The sequence below is a fragment of the Xenopus tropicalis genome, chromosome 1, assembly GCF_000004195.4.
Source record: "Xenopus tropicalis strain Nigerian chromosome 1, UCB_Xtro_10.0, whole genome shotgun sequence".
Classification (NCBI taxonomy): Eukaryota; Metazoa; Chordata; class Amphibia; order Anura; family Pipidae; genus Xenopus; species Xenopus tropicalis.
In genome coordinates this window covers 153,867,637-153,888,794 of record NC_030677.2, presented here as the reverse complement: position 1 = coordinate 153,888,794, position 21,158 = coordinate 153,867,637, and the positions used below count along the sequence as shown (strand labels likewise).

Genomic DNA, 21,158 nt, shown 5'->3' with positions numbered 1-21,158 from the left:
TAGGCTTGGATATTATACTTGTTCAGGAAATCATCCAGCAACCTTATGTGGGGTACCATAGAATGAGATCCTCTAAACTGAGGTTTAAAAAGGCAGCATAAACAGGGCTAATGAGTAAAATACTCAAAGGGAAAACAAATTCTGAAACACACTTAAAGGTAAGTAACCTATCTAAAAACTGCAAAACTGCTATTGATGAATGATGTATGATGTATATCCAAATATTCTCTGAAATCTCTAAATATTAGTTTATATCTTCAGAAGTAATAAAAGGCATTAAGTTTACCCAGGAGTATCAACCCATAACAGCCAATAAGATGTCTGGTTTTAAACAGGTGGCCAGTAGGTGCTATTTGCTGATGGGTTACTGCACCTGGCAAAATGTAATGCCTTTTATTATATAACCCCAACATAATACCATTTAAAAGCTCAGATGGTGATGTGGTGCCTGCCTGAAACATGTCAGTGCAATTTTGAGTGTTTGACAGACGCATGTTGAATCAGATTGTTAGACAGGGGAAATCAGTCTGTAACTCATACCATGAGAGATTGTTTGCAGCAGGAAAAGACAGATAAACATACTAGAATCAATCCACAGTTCCTAAATTTGAGAAATGATTTCATTTACATGGAAGATGAGAACTAAAGCATTGACTGCAATAATTTCACCTGTCCTTTGCCAGCACCACACTCTTATGCACAAGTCTACTTAACTGGGTAACATGCGGTTATAATTTGTACTCTTATAAGTTAATTTTTAAACTTTTGAGACTGTGATAGTAAAAAGTACTTATTTATTTTTTCGTTTTGCTTTTACTTAAAAGGGAATGTAAACCCAAAAGTAACCTCCCAATATGTATTAATTATAAGTTGTGTTCAATGGCTTTAAAGATATTTGTACATTTAATTGCAACTGAAACTAGTATCTGTCCTTTTCTGACTACCTAAAACAACTTCACAAAAGTCCACACTCCTCCAATCAAAAATCTGGCTAGGAAAGGGGCATATAGAAAACAGCACCAGACTTTAAACAAACTGAAGAGAAAAAACTCCCATTTCGCCTTAGTTTTAAACAGAAAGGGATGAATGTACAGTACAAATGATCTTGTTTTTTTTCCTCATACCTTTTTAATCATAGTCTGTGCATAAAGATATAGGGAATAATGTACCCCCTATGTATATAAGGATATAAGTTACAGAGTAGCTCCGTGACCATACAGAAGACAAGGCAAAAGCTGAATGTTTCTATACAGGTCCCCTAGAAGACTTCTATTATCCTCATATTTTACATCAAGGGATACATTGTTTTAAATACACAAGTTGCAGAGTCATGTGACAAATGGCATCACTGAGCAACAATTATAACTGATGACATCATAAAGCACCATTATAACAATATCATTTATAGGATATTTGTGGCTCTTTTGTATTGTATGTAAAAACCTGGAGGGAAAATCAGATCATCCTCTATGGAGAATAAAGCAAATCTTGAGCTGGTCACATTCAGTGTAATATGGTTGTCATTGTAGATTAAACTGGAAATCACAGATGGCAAGCAACCTGGACCATGTGTTCCCAGTTTAAGTGTAAAGTGTTATCATAAGTAAGTGGCTTTGCTACCCAAGTTGACCACACACACTGCAGTCATTCTAAGCGCAAACAAACTAGATGCCCATTGGAATCATTTTTAATTTAAAAATCTGATACCCTTGCTTTTGATTTTATTGCCCAATATGGGAATTCTGCTTAGTTTATGACTTGCAAAGGGATAAGTGCACAAAAGACAGGTGAAGAGAAAAAGTTTTAGTGAGACTAAATTAATAGGGAGGATTAATGACTCAATGATGAAAATGCACCTTTGGACATCTTTTAAGCAAGATGGGTGTTGAAATTTGATATTGAACATTTATGGAGAGAAGACAAACTCGATACTTAATTTCTGAAACATGTCTGCTACTCAGATATAGCAAAAAGTAAAAAATTCCAGCAGTTCTGTAATAAGTTTCTTAAGCAATCTGTTCATCTGTTTTGTAAATTTTATGTTTAAGTCATAAGCCATTAAAGCAGAGGGTTTCTTGGATGGTTACATTGGATAGCAAAGCCAAACTGCCAAAATCCTGTTTTCACCGTAACTGTCGGTAATTTTTTACCAAGCAGTAACTGTTGTAAACTTTCCCGACAGATGATAAATCGCCCCTAAATGCGAAACCGTTTTTTTCCATGCAATTTTTCATTGGTTATATCATTTACATCCATCACTTACTTCTTTGCTGTTCAGTCCTGCAAAATTTGTCTCTACAATGAGCTGATGTAAAGTACATTCATGTCCACATAAAGGAAATAGCAGACGGGTACAATTAGCTTGTAACAACATACTTCCATTTCAGATGCACTGAATCCAGGATTTAGTTCAGGATTCGGCCAAGTGCCACTCGTTTTTGCAGGATTCGGATTCAGTTCAATCATTAGTGCATTGCTGAACAGAATGTCATCCCCTTAAAAATACTAGACAGTTGAAGGTGACACTTTATTAGATGATGGAAATTTTTGAATGTGCAAATTAAAGTTTGACCAAATCATTTTTATTATCTGAACTTTTATTGATTTTAAAGTATTACAAACAAACAAAATGTAAAAAGGACATTGTTGGCCAACAGCGCATCTCTAAAAGAAGCCAAGCAACAGAACATCAGAATTTTGTGGCAATAAATAGATGGTGGTGTTGTACTTCAGTGTGGGGTAAATTCTAAACTGAGACAAGGAATATGGCATTGACAGCTCATCTATCATGCAGTAAACCATTCACTTGTAATTATAGAAGGACAACCCCAACCATGGGAGGAGGGTGACATTTTTGTTGGGGGAGGATACCAAAAGAATGCTTTCCATTGGAGAACTAATAATTACTAATGCATATATAGCAGCTGATCTTTTTTAGGCTAGAATAATCTTTATTCTTTGTCTATAATCTCAAACCATAAATGTAACATTTTACAAGCAGAACACCTCTAACCATGTCTCCGTTTGTTTTAGATCATTTGTTTTTGTATGTTGCAATGGCTGTAATGCACAATGTTTGGTATAGAGCGGTGAAATACTTTGGTACTTGGCAATAATTCTTATAGATAGTATAATAAACAAGTATGTAAAAATCTTACATATTAGTATGTTAGGTATAAGTGTTTTAGATGTATTTAGTAGTAAAAACTCAACATGTAGAAACTAGGGAAAAGTTACCCCTGTCCAGTAGACCACAGCAACATCTTGACATTTAGCTTTTACTGGTCAAGTATAAATTAAGTAATGAAAACAAACAAATGATTAATCGCTACGGTTACTAAAAGAAGGGAAAGTTTGCCTGATACTACATAGCTTACTGGAAATGTCAATACATAATGACTTGGTAAGTATGGTTATTCTTTATTTCTAAAAAAAATACATATTTTGCTGCACTATACATGTTTAGAAATAAAGCAGCAGTAATTTTAACTGCTGATTGATTGCTATGGGTTATGATAGCAGGGCAAAACTTCACCACTCCTCCCATGTTACTACATAAGCCCCATGGTGGCACATGAGGACAAGCTGGTAAAAATGTTAGATATGTTTTCTCACTTGAAATGCTTTTCTATAACCAAGGAATAGGCAATGTTCTGCAGTGCACCTTTAAGGGAACTTCAGTTTCCACCAACGCACTTGAGCTGCTTATATCTGCTAAAGGCTCTTCAACAACATATTATGGATAACCTAATTATGATTGAAATCCAGATTATTAGATGGTATCACACGAAAACTATTTAGAAAGATAGTTCAACTGTTATTCATGATAGACTACAACAACTATAATTAAGACACCAATATTTCAGGTTGTTCCCTCCCCTCCATATGCATGTTTATTTTTTTACCTCCATCTGACAGCATATTCCCTGCAGGGCTTCTCTTAGTTGTTAGAACAATTTTACATCAACAGAACATGTATGAAATTAACATTGTTTTTGGATGGAATCAGGGAGCAATAGTTGTTAGAAAATTCATCCTAAAAATCTCAGATCAGAAATAATAATAGAAAATACCTCTTTTTATCACACTATCATTCTACTACACTTCTTTTACATTTTAACTAACTAAAAGCACTGCATATTAAAATACAATATGTGATAAAAAGGAATATAGGTGTTGTAGATACTAATATTGTACTTAATTTTCCATTTATCCAAATACCTAATTTGATTGTTCTTTGTGATGTATAATTAGCATTTCTTATACACTAGTGTACATATACATCACATAAATAAAATGTATCCCTTTCTAATGAAGCGACTAACAGTTTTGGCATACTGAGCAACAGAACAATTTAGCCCATATTAAAGCAGCCATTTTGAATTTATTATTGACTTTTAAAGGGTTTCATTGATCAGTTAGGAAAAGAAATGCATTCACAACCCATCTATCCTTTTGCAGGATTAAACTTTAAACATTTTTGTATTAAATTATGTTTTATATTTGGATTATTTTAGCAAAAAAAGCTGATTTAAAGTTTTAAAGGCAAATTATTAGACTTTTTGCTGAGGCTACAATGTGTGCGTGTATCATTTTTAACTGGAATATTAATATGTTTGTTAATATAGAATATGAATATTTTATGACCTAAAATTTATTTTAGCTGAAAAATGACAAATTGGTTGGCAATATATACAAGAGTTTTCAGGAGTAACTTAACTTCATTGTATAATGAAATGCATTGGTTTAGCATGCCTTTAAAGGAAATGTTTTTATATAGCACATTTAAATGAAAAAAAATTTAATTTTTAACTCATATTCAATTGAAAACAACATTTTCGTTTGGATGCTCTCTCACTTTCATTAAAATGTAAGTTCAAGTAATCTTTAAAGTATTAATGTTGTTCTACAACAAGTTTGCAGATACTACCAGAACCCAAAACAGGATTTTGTGTATCAGACCATCAAAGCATGATACAAGTTGCACATATGTTTAGAGTTAGATCACTGTGACAACCAACAGCAGGATATATGCAGAACACATCAGAATAGCCAGATCAAGATAACAACTGACATTAGTAGCACTTTCTTTTGAACAGGGAAATATTTTAGAGGAAGCAACTAATAAAATGTGATGCTTTCACTGTTTCAAACATGTTAAGTCTTTTTTTATATGAGAGAAAAAAACACCCCAAAACTTGAAATTGGTTTATTTTCTTAGGACTCTTAAATGGGGTACTATTCTCTACAAAGTCAGCTAGAGATTTGTTATGAATATTCTCCTCCAAACCCTTTAAAAATTATTTCAAAAAGCAAACTGTTCACAGATGGTCCCGAAGTCATTTTTTGAGATTTATTTTCTTTTTTTTTGTATTGATGTGCTTTTTAATCATCTTTGCTGCACAATCTTACATTTTAATTACAAAAGAAAAAATATTTTGCTGTACAGAGCAGAATTTTTTTTTAATCAAACTGTTTTGTTACAGGTGTGTTTAAACAAATTAAAACTAAATTTACACAGAGAGTCAAATAAATGTGTATTCCTGTGTCCCAAATAAACCATATTTTAAATGAGTTTATGTATGGGTGAATGTGTAGTGTAGTTTTTGAAAATAGAAAATATATGATAATAATAAATTCCACTGAGTCCTTCAAAATCCTGGTATGTAGACATGTTTGTATAGACATCATGCCTGCTAAATCACTTACTCATTAAATTCTTCATCCCCTAACTATATTTGACTTTTCTGAGTGTATTTTTAGTAAAATAATTCTTTTATTCGAAATATATAAATACTATAAAAAAAACTTTACCTGTGTAGATTTGTTGTTGTAAATAACAAAGAAGAAACACTATTATGTATCTGTGTAAAGTTTAGAAGTGCACAGTGTTTAAAAATTACAAAATGGACTGATTTAACCTAGTGTGTTGCACAGGGTGAAATGGAGATCAGAGTAGCTTGTGATTAAGGGAATATTCTGTGAAAAGACAGACAGTGGTAGTGATTAACTAATACTAATTACTTAAGATACTGTAGGAGGCAACTGCTGTTTGTGTTGTTGGTTTTCTTTGTTCTTCCCTACCAAATAAGGAAATGAGTTTTCTAATTGAGGATTTTATGTTTGTGGTCTTGAAATGTGGCATTAATAGTTCCATGCATAATAAATCTTATATTAACAATTAACATTTAATTTTTGTGGTTTAATTGGATAATTGAGGATTATAATTTGTCACAGGAGAAATATTAAAGCTTGTGGGAAAAGAACAAGGTATTATTAATTTAAACTAATTACACACGTCATCTTTTGTTTCACTAGATTATATTATACAGAAAAAAAGATCTATTCAGCAGGGGGGGGGGGATTACAAAATTTTTTAAGTGTAAATGTTTCAAATTCTTCTGCAGTGCATAACTTTACTTTCCCTGAAAATGTTCTGTGGGTTTGTATAACAAGACAGGGCAGTTAAGTGTGTTTACCAACTACATTTAGAGAAATACAAAATAGGCTTAATATAACTTGAAATACATTGAGTTGTTCAAAAAAATCTGTTATTTTAAATGTATTTGTATAGATTAATCTGCATCTAATTTTTACAACTTTCTCACTAAATTTGTAGATGGCATTACAGAGGTTGTCCTAACAAGCATTTAAGAGCATCACAAACTAGTTTATAAAAAAGTAAATTTTGTCCCCAACAGATGAAATAAATAGTTAGGCGACTAATCAGCAATTATTTATACACATTAATGCTTTTATTTCATTAGTTCAGCTTTTGTTACTCTGATCAGACAACAAATCACAATTTTTATATCTAGATTATGCATTGCAAAATATGCATTGCAAAAAATGGCCAGTCTTCTTAAGCAGGGTTTCTACAGTATCAAGGGTTGTTTTATTATTATTTTTACCTTTCATGCAGTTCAAAAACACTCTTGTACAAAATACATCTCAATCTTTACATTTTAGGGGGCGGTTGGTTTAATATGCTTAGTCCATTTATTGTTGTTCACATATTAAAGTTGTGTATCAGAAGTGATTTGAGATACCCATACACTCTTTCAAAACTGGACAACTTAATATGCAAAACATTTACTTTTGCAGTTGTGATTTGAATTATTTTTAAACTAAAACTATTACTTTTATTAATTAAAAGCAGAAGTAAGTTCATTTTACCTTTCCATGTTTTCAAATCTTCATTTGTCAAACACTGAATTAATTGTAATAGTACTGAGGCTTATTTAATTGAATAGGTTTTGCTTTCTTTAATGAGCCTACATAGGTTTTAATAGCACTGTGTGTTTCTCTAAATGCAAGTTTAGGCTGCAAAGATCTGCTGAATTTATTTTGATAGACATGATATGGTGACCTTAAATAACCCTGCAAAATCACAGACCTCTGGATGGTTTCTAAGAGGAATTTGGTACTGTCATATTCACAGCAAAACTGTTAACATCTGCAAAATGTCAGCACATCCAAACTAAATAAATATACAAACCTGATATACTGATAATAGCATCTAATTGCAGCATAAGTATTAAACAATCCTAATATATCTTAATCTTCTCCTCCACCCAAGTAAATGAGTTTTATTTGTCTTTGATGGTATAAAATGACTTTGTATAAAAATGCCAATAAATTTTTGGGGAAAAAAAACTAATTAGTTTGTTGCTAACTAAAGGCATTTACAGCAGCCCAAACAACAATTGTATTTGAACAGCTTTCAAACCACTTAACATCCTCTTTTGTGGTAAATTCATTTAACTAGCTCCCTAAAGTGAACTAATAAGACACTGTTAAAAACACACCATTTTGAGGGGGAGGAAGAAGGGAAGGAGTTTTTTTCTTTTTACTGCTGAGTGTAGTTCTAAAAACTGAATAAATTGTTTTACTGAGAAGGCAGTTATATATACATATATCTGCATCTAGATTTGTTTCTCTCTACCTCTATACACATACACTCTGTTATATATTGTCTTGTTGTGTCCTTATATTAGACCTATTTTATAGAACACTGACAAGTCCTGTCTATTGATCCCCCCCCCAACCCCACTAAGACATGAAAGGGATTTTTTACAGCCCTTCCCTGTGGAAAGGACCAGCACTAAAAGGTGATACCACCCACCCAGAAGGAATGGCATGCATGCAATTAGGACCAAGCTCCTAGCACTAAGGGGGGTGGGGATACAGAATTCAAAGTAGAGGCAGAGGGAAAAAAAGCAGAAATCCCCCCACCTCCCACAAACAACAAATCCATTTAAACTTCCACAGCCATCAATATCGATCAATGTTCCCAGGCACTGGTTAACGCTTTCACTGCTCAGAACTCAAAACCTGGATATTATAGGCAGGGTTGGAACATAATGCAACTGGTCCTTGTCAGAGATTTTAGAGTGAAAGCCTAAGATATTTTTTTTATTATTTGTCACTTAAAAACTAGTGTTTTTAAGCAGTATTTTAAATGTAGTAGTAGCTTATTCTTCACATGAACTTAATAAAAATAAAAAGGTAAGGGGCGAGAAACAATAGTTTTGATAAAGGGCAGTTGGGGTGTAGCAGCTAGAGTTGGGCTCAACAGGCTCACACACAATGCAAAGGCAAAACAGATCTACAATATGGGTACTTATTATATAAATAATAATAATAATGATGGGCCAACTTTTCACTCAATCCCAAAGGAATTTGCTGTGTAAGTGAGCAGTAGCACAAACATCCCCCAGCACAAATTCACACCATCTCCACCAGTTATACACAATCTATTGCCTAGTCTGACTTTGTGTTTAGTGCTGTCCCCATTTCATTAAAAGACAAATATCAACTGTGTGAAAAATCTGCAGTACCTATACTCTTACAAATATTTAGAATAGAAAAATATCAGTATGAAATACACACTTACCTGACTGATCAAATCTGCCTTGATGTCAGTTTTAATAGTTTTATAATTAAACAAAAATAAATAACTATAAAGATTACACACTTTATAAAGATCCTTGCCTTTTAAACCTATTTTTACACAGTCATAGTTATTAACAGGCTAAAAAGTATGTTTATGTATATTGGACCAGATGTGAATTACATTTTAAAACAATTTAACTTTTTTATTTTTCATGTTAAATATAGACTTAATTTACAAGATCAGATGACTGCATATTAAGTACAGCCTGAGCTAAAAAAACAGCCAAAGGATATATAGTTTTAATAAAAGTGGAAAACAAACTCTAAAGCGAAGCTACATGCCTCTCTTTCCCTTGCCCCCCTCCCTCCCAGTATAAATAGGAATAATATAGTTATAGGAAAACACACACTTCTTGGGAAGTTGCTCTGGTTAGTTTCTGATCCACTCCTGACCTTTGGGTGTATTTAAATGTGAGGTAATAAAGCAACGTGGCTGCCATGAAATTTGACTTCCAGTTGGCAGTTCATTTGGCGACTTCAGCTTTCGCCCTGGTCTTTTTTCGCCTTCCCAGTCACAATCTGCTCCCCCTGGTTTTACTTTAACGAATGTAAAGAATTTGTGTCAATGACGTGCCAGAGGGTGAAGCACCTGAAAGTCTCCCACAGGCAGCAAGGAGTTAAAGGGACTTTAGCTGAAGGCCTTGTACTGGGGAGATAGTTTAAGTAAAAACACAGCAGGCCCCGCCCCTTGACGTAACACGGACGGTTACACTGAGTAGGAGCAAACAAGATCTGGCCAAAGCACTTTGATTTATCTCCCCTGGTGTCCCCCTGATCATTTCAGGCTGCACCCCATGTTATTCTAGAGCCCCTTTTTCCCTTTTTAATCACGCTGAAACTATATAAAAAAAACAGGGGGATCATTAACTTTTGCATTTAGATTATGGAAGCTTGCAAAAGAAAGCAGCCCATTCCATTTAACCCTCAAATTCAGTAGGGGCGACTGCTGCTTCTTCCCCTGGCTATCATAGGGTTAACAAATACGCAGAACTGTGGTCACACATTTTGTATGGCACAGTTTGCCCCAGAACACGTTGTTTGCCTGCCTCTTGCACAAGCTCTAAGATCCTACCAAGGTAAGTCATTATATTATTATTATTATTATTATTATTATTCTGCTTACTTAATAAACGGCGTCTGTATTGCTTTGTACCCACGTACAGAAAAGTCACTGTCTGCATCTCATTGTCACAGTGATCATAGTGAAATTTGTAAAGCTTGTCCCATTGCCTGTAACTGCGAGACTTGCACACCAGCAGCCTCTCACACTATACTCCTGTCATGCTTTATCATTTCTAAAGATGCTTTCAATTTCATTACGTGGCATTTTTCTCTTAAATAAAGAAATAAATGGAATTTGTCAGGTGCTCACCTTAAATTCCGTAGACCCTGTATATTCTTTTCATTTACCTCTTATCCAGCAGCTGAGAATCACCCAAATGAGAGACTCAATGCTTATAAGCACAAGTGAAAAGCCCCCCCCCCAAATAAAAAGGACACTGCCGCTTTAAATGGCTACCATTTTGAAACCAAAATAACATTTTCCAAAAGACAGAAGAAATCCCCCCTTTGAATCCCTCATGGCCTTTTTAAATTCACGCCCTGCCTTACATCAAACGCTTTTTTTGCTGATTAACTGCACAATCAGGTCCCTGTAGATGAGGAGGGGGGAAAGAAAAGAGAAAAGCAGCCCCTTTTCTGGAGAACAATGCTATAATCTCAGCTCCATTGGACAGGAATGTCTGATTTCACAGCCCACTGCGTCTCCCATCTCCCAAAAAAAAGAGAGACCCTGTCAAAGATCCACCAAGGAGAAATACCCTCCCTCTGGATAAAAAAAATGGACAAATTACAAATTTGGCTAAATAATTTCTGCCTGAGAACAAAATTAAAATTCAGATCCAAGGGGACAAAAATCACTGGTGCCCGTAGCACAAAATAAAGACTAATATTGCACTTTTATTTATAACATTGTGTGAATGCAATGGAATTGTAGTATAGTGTATTCCTAGGAAATATGTTATTATAACTGTTAAACTGTTACTAATGTTCTTGGTCAATCTTGCTAATGTAACCATGCAATGCCTTCATCCATGACATACAGATTAACTGTATTAATACTGAGTGTATAGCAGTTGTCTCTTATTTATCCTGAGCACCTAGCACACAAACAATGAACTAGATGAAAACAATAAACAGATCCTGACAAGAGAGGGGGTCTTGAAAACATGATCAAAAAGTGTAAGAGTCTGTAACTAAAAATGTAACCTTTTGAAAAATGAATCTGACGTGTGAATGTAAATGTTTTTCCATTATCACGCATGCAGCCCTGCAACACTCTAAAAAGTAAATGTGACAGGAATCCAAGTGCAGCCATTCTAGCTTAGCCACCTGGGCTGGCCTGCCTTACCCTGCCTGCGCTACTTTTCTAGCAGTTATGCACATATGTGTGTATTGCCATGTTTGTACGTTATAATTCTTCTGATGAAGCACTTTAATCGTGTGGCTTCTACCTTTTGCTTGATAACGAGGGTGCCAATTTATTTCGGATCTGTCACATGCTGGCCTGCCTTTTAAACCTAAATGCCAAGTTGTGTCCTTGTCCCCTTAGATGTTGGGATGGGGGGTTCTGTATTCTCTGGCTAAGCCCAGATCACCGCCCCTGATGCGATGGGTGAATGCTGTTTGTTTCTGATGTGTGAGTCCTCCCTCATGGATGTGTTTACTCTCCAGGACCCCTCCACTGGGACAAAATCAATGAAAATGTAGTTGAAGAAAAAGGCGGGTAAACCCAAAAAAATTTGTGAATGGAAGAATGTGTTTGTGCATTCATTGTTAAAATAAAGAGCATGCGGTGACGTGTGCCCTCTTTAAAGCCAATCATGGCGCGGGTAATATTTTTAAATATCCAAAGCTTCCAACCAATGGGAGCACGGATGGCATAGACTAGCGCAGGCGCCGACCAATAAGGAAAGTGGTATGCAAATGAGGATCTGTCCAAGCAGGAGCTGAATGTCAACTAGTCAAAGATGGAGGATGGAGCTGCGAGGCCATGAGGTTCGTACCGGGGTGGGGATTCGCCTCTCTTCTCTTCTCGAAGGCGCAAGGGGTGGCCAAGAACCAAGGCTTGAAGGGCAAAGATGCCTTTGGATGATAGATGGCCGTTAGAGACCCCCATAGAATCTTTGGTCAACTTTTCTTGGAGGAGGTTCCTCTCATGCCCAGGTACCATTCATGAATTTGGGGCTCGCAGCTGGTGAGTAGCATCCGGGAGCCATGGGCGGAAATGGCGGGAGCTGAGGGCTGGAAGGAAAAAGGGGGAGGCAATTTATCCAGGCACTGGGGCATCCATGTTGTTCAGTGGCGGGGAGGAGGTGGGGAGGAGAGGAGACACCCAGGAGGGGCCTCACGTTGGCGGCCCCTGATCGGGGGGCCTGCTGGAACCTGACAAGGGGAGCAGTGGGGAGGGTAGGAAGCAGAGCTGCTGCCTAGAAGAAGAGCTAATGGTGGGATGAAGATCGCACGCTGCTGGGCATTTGACAGCCAGAGAAGGCTCTTCGCACTGAGAGGTACAGTGCCGAGCGTACGGAGGGGCGGTACTGCACTATCCCCTACCTGGATTTGGGGTCCCCCCATGCCAACCCTCGTCACCCTCAGGTACCACCGCAACCCGTGTTTGGCAGAGGTGGGGGAACTGACCATAATTTGCCCAAAAGACCTCCAGGCGCTTTCACTTTAGACAGGGGACAGCTACCCCTTATCATTGCCCTGTGCACCCTGACAGTGCCCTGGGGGGAGGGGCGGACACTGTCAGAGTGCAAACTGGGTGCTGCTGTCCCAGCGCTAACAGAGTTCTGAAAGGGAAAAGTCATTTAACCTTCCGCTCCTCATTGCACAGAGTGGGTGCCCTGGCAGTGCGGGGGGAGATGCTACTGATCGCTACTCGCCACCGGCAGATACAAGTTTCCTAGAAAGTTTGGAACTAACAGTAACGCGTCTTGGAACTTGTAGCGGCGTCTCGTAGGTGTCACTGCCCGGGTTTAAGCGGATCAGTACGTGCTATTACTTACAGTGTATATTTAACTAATAGATTTATATCTCGGGATCTGGATATGTGGGAGATTCGTGCTGCTTCGCCTTGACAGGGACACAAGATAAAATGTAATTCGTGCTTGTTGTGCTGGCAGCTCTGCACTTTGCTCTTTAATCTGGGATCTTTAATTGGGGAAAGTTTATTTTCTCGCTACTGTGGATGCGACCACACACAAACTTTTGCCTGTACCCCAGAAATCCCTCCTACTAAGTAAACCTCTCTATCAGCACCTATCTATTATACACAAAGCAGATACGGTCTATTTTTATTCATGATTTTACCATGAGGTTAAATATACCCTTTATGCACCACAGAAGACCGACTACATCTGTTTGATATGTATTTTATTGTGCTGTACTTTATATCTGCCATTTGTATGTAAATACCAATTTTGAAATATAATTGGCTTAAAGCTCCCTTGTAATTAAATCTTTATTTATAACACGGATGCATACAAGTGAAGGTACAAATCCTATATATAATTTTTACAATTAAAAGTCTGGCTTTACATTAATAGGTTTAATGTGAATTGTCATGCTTTTTAAATGCCATAGTAATTCGGCTAGGGATACTGTGTCCTTCAATGTTATGTTGAATTATAAAAACAGGCAAAAAAAAAACAATTTTATCTAGTTAATTATGTTTGCATGCATTATGTGCTAAACCTCATTACCATGTGAACCTCATAGGTTAATGCACTATCTATATCTATCCATCTACCTCTTATTTATTTTTATATTAAAACTACTGATTTTATTTCAGCATTTTAAACGAATCATGGACCTTTGGTGGTTAAACTACAAATTTTGTGAATCAAATTGTATTTTCAACCTCTCTGATAGAGGTTGGTCACTATAAATATGGAGCATGGGAGTGACAGGGTTTTGTTTATGTGGAAAGACGTGGAACCTGTTATCCGTGGCCCTTTTTCTGTTGTACTACTGGAATTTGTAATTAGCAGTGCAATATTAAAAGGGCATTGGCTGACAGAACCCTAACACAACTTAATAAAAAAAAAGCTTTTTCTGTAAATTTAAACCATTTTAATAGAAGAAATACAATTTAAGTGTCTTGTATTGGTTAATACCCCCTGGTTTGGTTATAACAGCTGCAAGCACACGGCTATGTATTGTGATATACCGACAGCTATTGCTACTTCATATATCACCCTTTATTATTTCATGTCTTTGCCACAGAAATCCCTATGCTGTGCAGTGAGCTAATTAATAAAGAGGTTCCATAAATTATAGCTCCAAATATGTTATTTAGCTAAGATTTAGATTAAATATTTTATTTAAAATTTTTTTATATTACTCACTATTTTTCCATCACTCTTAATGTGTCTGGTTGTGGAAAATTTATCATGCCATTATATCCAGTTCAAATTAAAATTAAGGAATTAAAAGCCTTCTGTATTGTGGAAATGTAGCTAGTATTGTCAGTATTCACACAAAACTTGTTAATTCCTACCCACTATGATAAATATTGAGTATTATTTTAGAATCATGACAAATTTAATGTGATCAGTTTTTAATCTTTATCAAACCACACAAAATAATAATTTTCCATGCTTTAAACAAAACAAACACAAAAATACAACTGAAATAAATAAATATTGCAGATAATGGTGTAACTTGAGAATTACAGGCTTGTACACGATATCCAGGCTTCTTGGCTTGCAAATTACATTTTGTGGAGTCCTTTTGTGTGAATTTCTGTGCTGGTTTTACCCATTGGGGGTGATAGTAAGCTTGTGTGAATTGCTCTGACAGTGTTGCACTACTGTGATCTCAAATGAAGCAGTGCAATAGTATTGTCAAAGCATTTCATTCCAGCACAACTTCAGCTTTGTGCACATGCAGTCAGTGCCCAGAGCCACCCCTTGGCATGGGGAAAATAAACCCTTATTGCTTTATGGCCTATGCCTTTCCTTCCTAAAATTACTCTCTTATTAAATTCAACCTATTCAAAATGTTTTTGTTGTGTTCCTTTGCTGTTACATCATAAATAAATGGTTCTATGTATTACATTTCCTGGCCCTTTTTAAGTGTTTAATTGTAACAAAGAGATTGTAAATTCATTGTAACACTAGCCTTAGCTGCTGATATGGATAATGGCATATGTAAGGATATTCGATTATTGTGACATCAGATGTTTTGTGTTTTTATTACTGTTTGCAGCATTTCCAAATTTTTTGCCCTGCCAGTGCTGTTGAGCATTTTAAGAGGTAAATCTTGCCAAGGTTTGGGTGTCTCAGCCTTGTGCCCCTGTGTGAGTGCAGTGTGTGCTGCTGGATGGGGAACTAAGTGCTGGGCGCTGCATTACACATACTCTTCCCTGCTGCTCTTGTGTATTCAGGAATGGCTGGAAGCCACCAGCCTCTCATCGGTCACACAGGGCTGGGAAGCCCCTCAGCTTCTTTCTACAATGTTTTATCTGTTTTGTAACCCTAGTCTACATGTGGGTGCCTTTTATTGGTTCAAGGTTATGTATTCAATTTTTTAAACAAATGTCATTTTGTGGAACAAAATACATTTTCTGTATGAAAGTATTATATGAGATGAGTTAGTGTGGTAATAAAATGGAAAGTGCAAGATAGAGGTAGTATAAGGCCAACTAGAATGTGCAGTGCTATCCAGTAAATGCTGCATACTGTAGTAAATTAGAATGTGGCCCACATACGATGCTTTGTGCCACAGCCCCACACCCACTGCTAAGGTGCTTTGGTGGCGTTCTCTGAGCAGAGCTAGGTTGACGACTGGGCTAGTGGCCTATGTTTGCCATAAGGCTGCTGCATTATTTACAACAGTCTAGATCTGTTATATGTGGTCTAGCTGTGTGGGGGGGGGGGTTTCACTTGTTATATTTACATTGTGACTGGGCTTCTCTGGGGAGTGTTTTTTTTTTTTTTTTTAAAGCAAGGGTGTTTGCTCCCTAATGTTAGTTGCGCTACTTATTATGCTCCCAAATACTGTTCATTATGCACCCTAACACTGCTCAAGGTTTACCAGGGGCCAACACAAAATCTGCTAAATGCCTACTAATAATGTGTTTCCCCACAGACCAGGCTGGGGTATCATGTACTGGCATATTCACAACACTTGTCTGCTCACAGCTTTTCCTTTTTAAGGTTCTGTAGAGTAACAAATAGGCCATAGGTGGTGTTTGCCAGTCAGTGCGTGGGGTGAAGGTTGGGGACATAATTAGGTGTTGGGGTTTTTTGAGTTCAGCCCTTGTTTTTTAACCTAAGCGGGATGGGGGGTGGGGGTGATATGGGAGAAGAACATAGGAAAAACAAGCAGGGGCCAGTTATTCAGTTATTTGTGCAAGGAAAGTGAGTGTGGGCGTATATAGTGGTGCTGGCAGGAGGGCGTACCCTCAGCTCTGCGTGTGTAGTGAATAGGAACACAATGTATATGAGCTGTGTATACATGGAATTGAACAAGAGACCTGTGTATGGACGTGTTTGTAATGTTTCTTGGTCTGTCTTTATAAATGGAGAGATAATAGTCATATTAATACACACCTGTGCTGTTTATGCGGTTAGCATATTCAATGTTTATGTTTTTGCGCAAAGCACGTTATAGCCCTGTGTGTGTATATGGCTAGATGGGTGAGTGTACAGAAATATTAATATTCAGTGCACTAAGTGTACACATGTGTTTGTACAGTGCAATTCCAGTGCTGTGGATAGAATATTACTGTGTGTGTGCATTTTGTGGAGGATTGTATATGCGTATTCCGTGTGTGTGCACTGCTAATGCTGTGCACTTGATAGGCTTTCCCACTGTGTGTGTATGAGCAGTGCATTTGGCTGCATTGGATAGTGTACCTCCCCATGTGTGTGCAGACGACAGTGTGTCCCACTGCGTGTGTGTAGTAGATGTGTGCGTGGATTCCCGGCGGGGGGAGGGGTGGGCTGAGGAATGCAGTGAATCAGGTCGGGCTGTGCGGGGGGAGGGGCGGCCTCGGGAGAGCTTTCATCCTGTCGTTGCATAAACTTGTTAAAAGAAGCCCTCATGCGTAGGAAGCGGCCTGGGACAGGGCTTGGGACCCCCTCTGTATGTGGGGCCGTGCCATCCCCCAGCCCTGTGCTACTCCAGGTAGTAGCCCCTTTGCCCATTATACTGCTCACCACCCAGGCAGCAGGCACACACTGCATCATAACTCACTGTTCTTGGTGCCTCTTACCCTGCCTGGAATGCCATTTCCCATGGTAGCTTCCATTGACTGATAAAGGTATAGTTGGGCCTTGTGAGCTGGGCTGGATTCCTTTTGTTTTATAATTTGTTACCAAAACTGTCAAATCAAATTGGTGTCATAAATAACAATATAACTTTTGCTACTCATATTGACATTATATCCTTTTCTAAGGTAGAGATAAGAGTACTTTTATTAGAAGTATGATAACAAACTGTTTCTATTTTTGTGTATAAGTATATGTTGAAGCTGCCATATTGCTTGTAACAGATCATTCACCTGTATAAATGGAACAACTTGGCAGCTCTTAATCATGTTTGAATACAACTATTTACATAAAGAATGTCTTGTGCCCCTTATCTAAAGTCTTTACTGGGAAATAAAGGGATGAGTAACAAACTCATGAATAAGGTTTACTTGCCTTTAATCAGCATTGGAGTTATTACAGAGCCGTGGGTTAGGTCTCCAGGCGAACCCTCTTAGTGGGGCAGCATTAATGTTAATGGGACTTGCAGGGATCCATCATTTGGCTATCCTTACCCATCTGGGAGATGAGTGTTTAATGCTGGTGTACAGGCAACCCTATTTCTGCACCTGGGCAGGTTGGATCCTGTATGGCACAGGAATCCACTGTATCGCAGGAGATATGTACTAGCTTGCTGCACAGATTTACTCACACAAAGGTGGAATGCGAGGAATCAGGACAGGAATGAATTAACCATTTGTGCATTGTGCATTATGTCAAGAGCCAAAGGAGGATTCTCTACACTAGCCCTTCCCCTTCGCTTGACACACTGACCAATAGGTGAGGCCTGACCAAGGCTTTGAGATGAGGTGTAACCTGTCATTGTAATATTGTACATCTCTCTGGAGTGTTATTAAGTGCTGTTTATATAAATAGATTTGGATGTGCCAAAAAGTGAACTGTGCTTTCAGCCTGTCATGAACATGAACGTGGCTACAGTGCTTAGTTCTGTTATTAAAATCCAAAATATGTGTGTGTATATATGAATTATGTTTTCCCCAGATCAATAGATGAGAGTATTGTGATTTTAGGGGCAACCTATCATCAGGAATAAGAAGCCTTTGGCATCCAGATGACCATTCACATTCCAAGCTGTATATTTTAGGATGGTCTAAGTTTACAGAGACCAAATTAGTGATGCAAAGAATTGTGCCATTTAAGTGTGGGTGCCAGTTTGCAGAAAACCAATTTATATACATTGGGTAGTTTGTCTGCCATGTGAAAAACTATTTGCGGTTTGAAAAATCTAGCAATGATGTCAGCCTGGTGCTCCTATATATACAAGGCACAGAGTATATCCTTAGCACGGGCCCTCCTGGAACCAGACAAAGGCTCATTTCTGCAATGTGATAAAGACAGAATATCTTTCTAAACATATCTGAACACGATCTGACTCCTGGGGTATAAATAGCAGACTTTAGCTAATCTCTTGTTTTAAAGTTGGTTAAAATAAGTGCAAACACATTCTCGGAATAGATGTCTTTATTAGGCACTGCTCTCACTTTGTTCTATGTGCTGTACACACATGAAGGAAACGGCCCAGAGCAAGCACACAGATGGGCCTCTGCTCCTAGGCTCTCACTGTGACACCTGTCAATCTTATTTGTGGGTGGGCCCATGGCTTTGCACCCCCCCTTCATCCTATGGGCTGGCTCTTTCCTTATTGGTGGTTATTACTTGTTTGATACTATAATGAATACCTTCCTATAAAATAAAAGTGGATTTATTTTAATGACTATTGATTATTTGTGTATATATATATATATATATATAATATAGTACACACAAGGAAAACATTATTTCTCTAAATGAGTAATCCAACATTTAGGTCATATGACTTTCCACCAGGACACAACTATATTATTTAAATAAAACATAATAAATACATACTGTCCTCCCTTAAATATATAATACCATATTAAGGGGGGAGACAGACAGCAGGAACTTGATATCTTTATACATGTAGCATGACTGTTATTTAATATAATACTCATGTATCACTGAGATATTTGACACAACACAAGTCACATCACTAAGCACCATTTATAGGCATTAATGTTACAAGTTATTCCTGACTTCTGTCTTAATGTAGTAGATATTGTGTCTGGTCTGGGCCCTAGGTCACTGAATTTTATTTACCCCTGCTCAGTGGGTGCTATCCTATGAATGCAGGGACAATGTATGTGATACCTTGCCTTGGCGATCTCCTCTAATTATGCCAAAGGTTAATGGGAGCAAGTTTAAGGCTCTTGTGCTCACCCAGAGAAAGAGAGAGAGAGATCCTCTGTGTTCCATATAATCACTAACCCTTTGCTATCCAGACAAATAGAGGAAGTATTATTGACTCTTTGCAGTTTAGCAGTTATTTCTGGTGTCTTGGTTTTGGGATTTCTGCTGGGCTGGGATCTGACATCAAAGGAGCCCAGGCCTGTTTCACACTGTTCTGTGGAACGTGAGGAATCTTTAATGCAATAGTAAGATCAATGTGGAATGCATACATTAGCCAGGAATCCATGAATTACAGGATTGTATCCCGTTTCCACTTTCATTTAATCCGCTGGAAAACCAGTCAGTGGAGGAATAAAAGGGAAGGCAGAGGAGGGGGATCAAGTGTCAAAAAATCTGAATCGGTTGGGGGGGGGGGGGGGTTGGGTGCACTGTGGAAAGGAGTGTGTGGTGTAGGTGGTGGTATTGGGGGGGGGGGGGGGGGGGTAGTCTTAAAATGAGAAAACAATCCCCCTTCTCCCTCCACTCCATTTCCTGAAAGGTTAAACACGCAGGATCAATAAAAAGCTGCCATCAGCCAAGGCAGAAGGGTTTTTTAATGGTAAAGTAGCCCATATTTCTGCATTCATTTGCTACTGGAAACTGATATGTATGAATTTCCTTACTTAGGTTATATATAAATTTCTAGTGTGTGTGTGCTGTTCTGGTGTTCACCACTTTGTACCAAAATAAGATATTTAACTGTTCCTGAATATATCCTGAAAATGTATTTTATGGTTTCCTGAGGCCACAGACACTTCCCCACACCTAGAATTTACTCAGTTTTCTGGCATTTAGAAACATTTTTTAATGTCCATCAATTGGTTTAGTAATCAAGTTACACAATTACAATTGGTGAAAGTGGTGTCCTCTGTTTAATAATACTGTTTTACAGCTTGACACTTATTTACCAAAGCAGATGTTATCACCTGAGCTACTTTTTATTGGTATGTCCATTGTTTCCTAATGATCTTTTGTTGATAATGTCATTTATATTTTGTATATAGTGTGTAATGTTATTTCTTAAAAGGTGAAATGCTAACTCCTTTAATTTTGCCTCCCACAGGACAAGAGGTTTGTAAAGCTGCAGGCAGTTGTATGTTGGGTTCCAGTGCCCTCAGCCTTAAGGAAGTGACCCTATCAATATTGCCTCTGCTTTTGTGCTCGGAGTAGTAGTGCAATATTGCTTATAGGGTCTTTTCCTTGAGACACCTTCTTTTTCCAACAAACTCAAGAAGATGTTAACACTGTCTACTATCACATATATTTAAACATTTATTTTTGTGTTTTCTCTGAGTTATTTATTACAGCTTTTGGGTGTCGTGTTGGCAATTATTCACAATTGTGATGGCTGTGGAATGTTTGATTAATATTGCATAGTGATAACTTTATTTAATTATGTCATTGGTAGTAGTGGTAAAACATATTTGCAGATAATGTAAATACCCAGAAATTAAAAGAAAAAATGCAAAAACCATACCACTGATTTACATTTCTACAAAATTTTAAATAGAATCCATATGTAATTCCTGAAGCAAATTGCCTCCTGTATAGCATACAAGATGAGTGCATTCTTGGTTCAAAAAGTTAATATGGGGTTTACTAACTGTGCCACTTTTC

At 37.4% G+C, this 21,158-nt stretch overlaps 1 protein-coding gene and 3 non-coding genes across 4 annotated transcripts in view; all 4 read left to right on the top strand.

The window, feature by feature from the left end:
• Positions 1 to 9,677: 9,677 nt before the first annotated feature.
• The window catches only part of ydjc (YdjC chitooligosaccharide deacetylase homolog), a 74,565-nt gene continuing 63,084 nt past the window's right edge, over positions 9,678 to 21,158 (top strand). Inside the window, exon 1 of the mRNA XM_012959293.3 lies at positions 9,678 to 10,031. The gene's annotated coding sequence lies outside the window, so the exon portion shown is untranslated. The remainder of the gene's footprint in view (positions 10,032 to 21,158) is intronic.
• Positions 13,963 to 14,033, top strand: mir130c (microRNA mir-130c). Its single transcript, NR_049576.1, has one exon. It is a non-coding gene; the product is annotated as a microRNA mir-130c (primary transcript).
• Positions 14,806 to 14,878, top strand: mir301-2 (microRNA mir-301-2). Its single transcript, NR_049621.1, has one exon. It is a non-coding gene; the product is annotated as a microRNA mir-301-2 (primary transcript).
• mir454 (microRNA mir-454) lies at positions 20,649 to 20,751 on the top strand. The gene has a single exon (NR_161933.1). It is a non-coding gene; the product is annotated as a microRNA mir-454 (primary transcript).